Source organism: Lissotriton helveticus, chromosome 1_1 (genome assembly GCF_964261635.1).
Source record: "Lissotriton helveticus chromosome 1_1, aLisHel1.1, whole genome shotgun sequence".
Lineage (NCBI taxonomy): Eukaryota > Metazoa > Chordata > Amphibia > Caudata > Salamandridae > Lissotriton > Lissotriton helveticus.
In genome coordinates this window covers 16,099,185-16,106,281 of record NC_136057.1, presented here as the reverse complement: position 1 = coordinate 16,106,281, position 7,097 = coordinate 16,099,185, and positions in this window count along the sequence as shown.

Genomic DNA, 7,097 nt, shown 5'->3' with positions numbered 1-7,097 from the left:
GGACGGCTGTTACACTGGCCCCAGTGTCACGAAGGGCTTCCGCCCGGCGTCCATTGATGCCCACCCATTGGCTGTACTTCTGGGTATTAGCGGGTAGGGGGACCCGCGGGACCATGTCTCTCCCCCCTAGGCAGGCGAGAGCCATGGCGGCTGGCTCCCATTCTTGGTGTTCCTGTTCATATTCTTCTTGTTCCTCTGAGATCCGTTCCTCCCCCAGAGCAGCAGCGGCTACTTGGCGGGGTCTTGGGCTCTGGTACTGGGGGCAGTTTGGGTCGTTTGCATAGTGTCCGACTCGTTGACATCGATGGCAGGTAACATTGGCTCGAGGTCCCGGTCGCGCTGGGGTGCTGCCCCGGTTGGACGGGGGGGTGGGGCTGATAGTGGGGGTGACCGGAGCGTTGCTTCTTCCGCGTCCTTGGCCTCCACCTCCTCGGGGACGGTGCTGACCATTGTTGTTCCGGTTCTGTTCGGAGGACCCATTTCGACTCACTCTGGTGATCTCCCACCGGTCAGCTTCGGCTGCGAGCTGCCGGGGATCCGTTAACTTGCTGTCGAGGAGGTGCTGGCGAAGTTCAATGAAGCAATTGTTCGACAGATGCTCCCATACCATAAGATTGAACAGTTGTTCGTAGGTTGTGACCTTGCTTCCTTTGATCCAGCCCTCGAAGGCTCGGCTAAAGTAATTGACATAGTCCACCCAAGTTGTACCTGGGATGCGGGTGCAGTCTCGGAACCTCTGACGGTACATCTCGGGTGTGAGGCCATAGCGGGTGAGGAGTGCCGCTTTCATATGGTCATAGGAGGTCATCTGCTGGTCCGGGAGTTGCAGCAGGGCGTCGCGGCCCTCATTGAGGAATCTCCCCCACAGACCGGCCCCCCAATCGCTTCTATCGATCCGGTGTGCAGTCATAGCGATTTCATAGGCCTTAAACCATTGCTGGATGTCGTCCTCTCGGAAGTATTCTCGAACGACATCCTTGGGGATGTGTACCTTCTTCTCCGTTGCCCCTGGAGTGTGGGGTTGCTCGGGCACCCCTGTTTCTTTATTCTGTTTGCGTAGGTCGATTTCAGCTAATTTCTGTTCATGTTCATATGCCAGTTTCTTTTCCTCGAGCTCCCTTTGTCTCTGTTTCTCCTCTCTTTCTTCTCGGAGACGCAGGTGCTCTAAGTTGATTTTCTGTTCGGCCAACTTTAGTTCAACGTCCATTTTGAGCCGGGCCATTTCCAGCTCGTGTAGTCGGGTTCTTTCTCGTTCCTGGATCTCGCCTGGCGAGAGACCCGTTCTTCGCTCTTCAGGGGCCATGGGGGTTTGTGCTGTGATGTCTTGATCGGGGGTTCCGGCAGCCCCGGTTTCTGCCCAAGATTCCAGGGCCTGCTTAAAGTCATCTTTGGTATTTAGTCCGGTGGTAGCGATACCTAATTCGATACAGAACTGTTTAAGTTCACGATGGCTGTACTCGCCCAATTTCTCCATCTGGAATTTCTCCGTTGATCCGCTTTCTTTAGTTGACATCGTGATTCGCCGTGGGGTGAGCTACTCTCTGTACGGTTTATGCGGTGATTCGGATCCCGTCGCTGGCCACCAATGTTAGACGGACCGGGAGGGTCGGCCGAGGATACGGGGAGAGGTCTCCGGGGAGAGCCGTCTCCAGTGAATCGTACAGACAAGTAACTTCCCCCCCACAGACGGACACCACACAATGATAAAGTTCAACGATACTTTATAGACAATTCTTCAAGTACGGTAGAATGGTACAAGGAGGTCTGGACTCAGGGGTCCCCTCTATTCTGGTCTCTGTTTGGGAAAAGGGTAGCGGGACAGTCTTGTTACCAACGATGGAAAATAGCTCTCAATCCTCGAGCTCGGTGGTGTAGATGAACGGGCCGCGGCGGAGCCAGCAGGTCCCGAGATGGATAAGGCAGACGACGGTCCGCGGCAGAGCCAGCAGGTCCCGATGAAGGTGGTGGTTACAAACGGTCCGCGGCTACGCCAGCAGGTCCCGACGATGATGAAGGATAGGGTGGTTCCCAAAGCCGCGGCAGCGCCAGCAGGCAAGACGAGGGTGCACAAGACAGAGCTACGGCAGCGCCAGTAGTCCGTCAAGGATGAGTTCTTCTTTGCGTCTCTCGACTCCAAGATACAACTCCCGTCCTGCTCTGGAGCTGCCCCAGTTATAGGGCTGGTGTGCTTTGATGTCCGGACCCTCGCACTTGGAGGTCGGGAGGTCCGGGATGAGGGGGTTCAGACACCCAGCAGGGGGGTGGAGCCAGCGTCCGGGGAGGCGATGGGCGAGCGGCACTTGGCGGGTGAGAGCCATCGACACCTCCTGCTCCCATTGACTGACCAAGTAGCCCGCTCACCTCCTGGGTGGATGTTGGTGCCGGAATGTCTGAGGCCTGGCCAGGCCCAGGGTTGAGGTCGATCGGGGGCCAGGCGGCCTCGTGGTGGAGTGTCCAAGATGGCGCCCAGGATGGGCGCGCAGGCCGGTAGTGGGTCGGCCTACGGGGTCAACAGGTTCGAGTGTAGGGGTCCCTGCGGGGACGGTGGACGTGCAATGGTGGTGTGTGGTACTTGCGTGGCTGGTTCGGGCCTGGTTGGGCCGGGGGAGAGCGGCCCTTCATGTGGCCTGTCCAACAGGCTCCCACCCTCAGACCCCCCCAACTGCCAGAGCCAGGCACTCGCATCACTCGGGGACCCAGAGGGGACTTACTCTGCTGCAATTTCTCCCTCCACATTAGAAACGATTCTGGGCGGAACATGGGCTCACGCTCAACCCTTCCTAAGCCCCCCCAGACCCGTTGATCTAAAAGCCGGCCTCATTAACTGTTGGTCACCGTCAAAGCGCGCCCTTGACATACGTCAGTCTCTAGTGGACTATAGGTCAATCAATCAATACATTTGTAAAGCGCGCTACTCACCCGTGAGGGTCTCAAGGCGCTGGGAGGGGGAGGGGAGTGCAGCTACTGCTCAAAGAGCCAGATCTTGAGGTGTTTCCTGAATGTGAGCTGGACCTGGGTCAGACGTAGGTGGGCGGGGAGGGAGTTCCATGTCTTGGCTGCCAGGTAGGAGAATGATCTTCCTCCGGCGGTGGTTCTGCAGATCCGTGGGATGGTGGCGAGGGCGAGGCTGGCGGAGCGGAGTTTGCGAGTTGGAGTGTAGAACGTGAGTTGGTTGTTGAGGTATTCGGGACCGATGAGGGAGTTGCAGAGGTCTTGTGACGGTGTGATGTCGTTGCTGTTGGCTTTGGGATTGGAGAGCTCTTTTACGATGCTGAAGGTTTCCTTGCTGTTTTGTGTATTGTTGTCCAGCCCTTCTTTGAACGATGACTTTTTGGTGGTGCCTATCAGCTGGTGGTGTTTGTGGGTGGCGTTCTTGAGGGCTGTCATGTTTTCTGTTGTCTGTTCGCGGCACCAGGTTTTCTCGAGGGTTCGGCAGGATTTTTTCGATTCTTTGAGGTCGTCGTGAACCATGTTGTTTTCCTGTTGCCGGGCTTGCCTGGAGGGGCCTTATGTTCCTGGTGGAGACATGGCTGCGGGAAGACTCTAACCCAGCTCTTGCCTAGCTATTCCCCAGGGCTATTGTGTAGTTTGTGCAAATCGGCAAACTAACCGACCTGGGGTGGGCGGGGGGGGTAGGTAGGTTAGCGATCATCCATAAAGGCACCTGGATAAGCTCTACTATCAACTTTGGGCAGATAGCAGCATTGAAGGGCTCCCTTTCTGCATAAACTACCCGCCTCTGCCTCTTGCTCGGGGCTCCTTCTCTATAGACCCCTGGACTGCGCCCATAGTTCCTTCTGTACCCTCGTTGATTATATTTCACCCAGGCTAGTACGCGCTATTCTAATTTCAAAAATTTATATTTTAGGAATGCAGTGTATGAATATCATCTTTAAAAACAAGGGTGTTTATGGAAAAGTTAATGTCACACATGAAGGATCCAATCTGTTAGGATGGCGACATCAAAAAGATTAGAACATTATACTTAATCCCAATGCTGTAGAGCCAGTTACGGTTGTTGAGCCAATTGTAGAAACTATATCTTCCAATGTTGACATGAACAATGAGTGGGCGAACTTGTTAATGAAAAAATATTCTCATGTTTTTTTCTGATGAATAAGCCATGTTAAAGGGGTTTGCTCATCGTATTGTTTTAAAGAAAAATGCCAAACCCATTGTACATAAAGTTAGAACTATACCATATATGATGAGAGAACCACTTCAAAATGAATTGGATAAGTAGTTGGAAGCTAAGGTTATAGAACCAATAGTGTCTTCAGAGTGGTTATCCCCAATTGTCGTTGCTCCGAAGGAAGGTAACAAAATTTGTTTATGCATTGATTTAAGAGATCTGAACAAAAATATTTGGGTTGATAGGCAGCCCTTACCAAATATTGGAAAAATGTTAAGCTGATGGGTGGTGGTTGAGTTTTTAGTGAGCTGTGCAAAAATTAGGAAGGTACCCCTATACTTATTGACAGGGAAGGGGTAAATAACAAACAAAGGAAAAACCCTGTGATGTTGTAATCGAAATATCTCATGGAGCTAAAAGAGAGAACGGCAAATAATTCTGTAATACTTTCAGTGCTATTGTGAAAAGTATGCAATATACAAATTATATGAAGTCAAAACAAGTGTCACTAATTACTAGACATAGAAATCTGATTCAGTAAAAAATAATAATATTTATTTGATTCCTACCATAAGGGTTACACTCTAAGTATAAATTTATCAATCAAAAACATAGTATATCATCATTACGATATGCACAAAGTCCTAAAATAAATTAAAAAAACTAAGTTTTTAAAAAAAAACTGTCCAAAAGTAGTCGACACGGCGTTTCGGTGTTTGTTAATATTATCACCTTCATCAGGACAAAGACATTATTGATGTGAAATCTTGTAGAAATCTGGAGGGAATTTGGTTAATCAATTTCTAAATTCCGCCGTTTTAATTTCTTTCGGTCTCGTACAATGTTGAGCCTTAATGATAGGTTTATACTGTGAAGTCAGCACGTTGGAACCACCGTAAAAAAATATAATAATTTTTGTGGGTACGTTTTGCAGGGGTCTAGGGTGCTCTTTCATTCATTGGGAGTCACCCCTGTTATTTGCTTGGTCGTTTGTCAATATAATGAATTTTAGGGTGCGGTTGCATCACCTTATGATCGTGTTTCGGCCTCCCTGTTCCAACGTACGGGGTCCAGGTTGTCAATAGCACAAGAATATAAAATACGCCACTAACATTTCTCTGGTGACCAGCAGAGACGATCGTAGATGAAAGAACCCCAATTCCCTTGAATGCAACCCCCAGCAGAGGAAAATAAACCTGCTGCATATGATCGTGCCCAGGGTGAAAAGGGAATGGGACAAAATAACAAACAAGCGGCAATTCTCTGGTCTCTTCAGAGTCTGGGCTTGGAGATTCTATGGCACTCTGGCTCGCCAACTGACCCATGTCCCCACCACATCTTCAACAAAGCAGACTCCATCATCGCACCCCATCTCCGTGATGTCATCAACTGCTCCTTCAACTCTGCTACCTTCCCAGAAAGCTGGAAACATGCCGAAGTCAGCGCCCTCCTGAAGAAACCCACAGCAGACCCCTCTGAACTTAAAAACTACCGCCCCATATCCCTACTCCCATTCCCGGCCAAAAGTCATTGAGAAAGCCGTCAATAGCCAACTCGCCGCCTTCCTCGAATCCACAACTCCCTCGATCCCTCACAGTCCGGCTTTCGAGCCAAACACAGCACCGAAACCGCCCTCATCGCAGCAACAGACGACATCCGAACACTACTGGACAACGGAGAAACAGTGGCCCTCATTCTACTCGACCTCTCCGCCACCTTCGACACTGTCTGTCACAGCACCATCATACAACGCCTCAGCAACACCGGCATAAAAGGAAAAGCCCTGGACTGGATCATCTCGTCCCTAGCTGGGAGAACTCAGAGAGTCCGACTTCCCCCGTTCAAATCAGAAGCCACCGAAGTCATCTGCGGTGTACCACAAGGATCATCACTCAGTCCCACCCTCTTCAACGTTTACATGAGTCCACCCGCTTCCATCGCGCGTCAACACAACCTTAACATCATCTCCTACGCTGACGACACCCAGCTGATCCTTTCCCTCACCAAAGACCCCAACACCGCCAAAACCAATCTTCACGAAGGCATGAAAGAAGTAGCCGTATGGATGAAAAACAGCCGCCTGAAAACTTAACTCAGACAAAACAGAAGTGCTCATCCTAGGATCATCCCCCTCTGCCTGGGACGACTCATGGTGGCCTTCGGATCTGGGCTCAGCCCCCATACCCACAGACCACGCACGCAACCTTGGCTTCATCCTGGACTCCTCACTCTCGATGACCAAGCAAGTCAACGCCGTCTCATCCTCCTGCTTCAACGTACTTCGTATGCTCAAAAAAATCTTCCATTGGATCCCCACCGAGACAAGAAAGACTGTCACCCACGCACTGGTTACGAGCCGACTAGACTACGGAAACACCCTCTACGCCGGAATTACAGCCAAATTACAGAAAAAACTCCAACGCATCCAAAACGCATCAGCGAGACTCATTTTCAACATCCCTCGCCAAGATCACATTGAAAGACCTCCATTGGCTTCCCGTAAACAAGAGAATAACATTCCGTCTCCTCACCCACGCACACAAGGCCCTCTACAAACTAGGGCCCGAATGCCTCAACACTCGACTATCCTTCTACACACCCGCCAACTAAGATCCTCCAATCAAGGCCTCGCCACAGTTCTGCGTATCCAAAGATCCACCATGGGAGGTAGATCCTTTTCCTACTTGGCGGCCAAGACCTAGAACTCACTCCCCACCCACCTCCGCCTTACACAGAACCACATCTCCTTCAGAAAAGAACTTAAAACCTGGCTATTCGATAAATAATGAATCCCCTCCCCAAGCGCCTTGAGACCCTCTGGGTGAGTAGTGCGCTATATAAATTCTTGAACTTGAACTTGAACTTGATGTATATCTGCAGAACAGGATGACAATACAACAAGCATGAGGAACTCACCCTATATCTAAACGAGTTCTATGATTATTCATACACTTCTTCACCCACT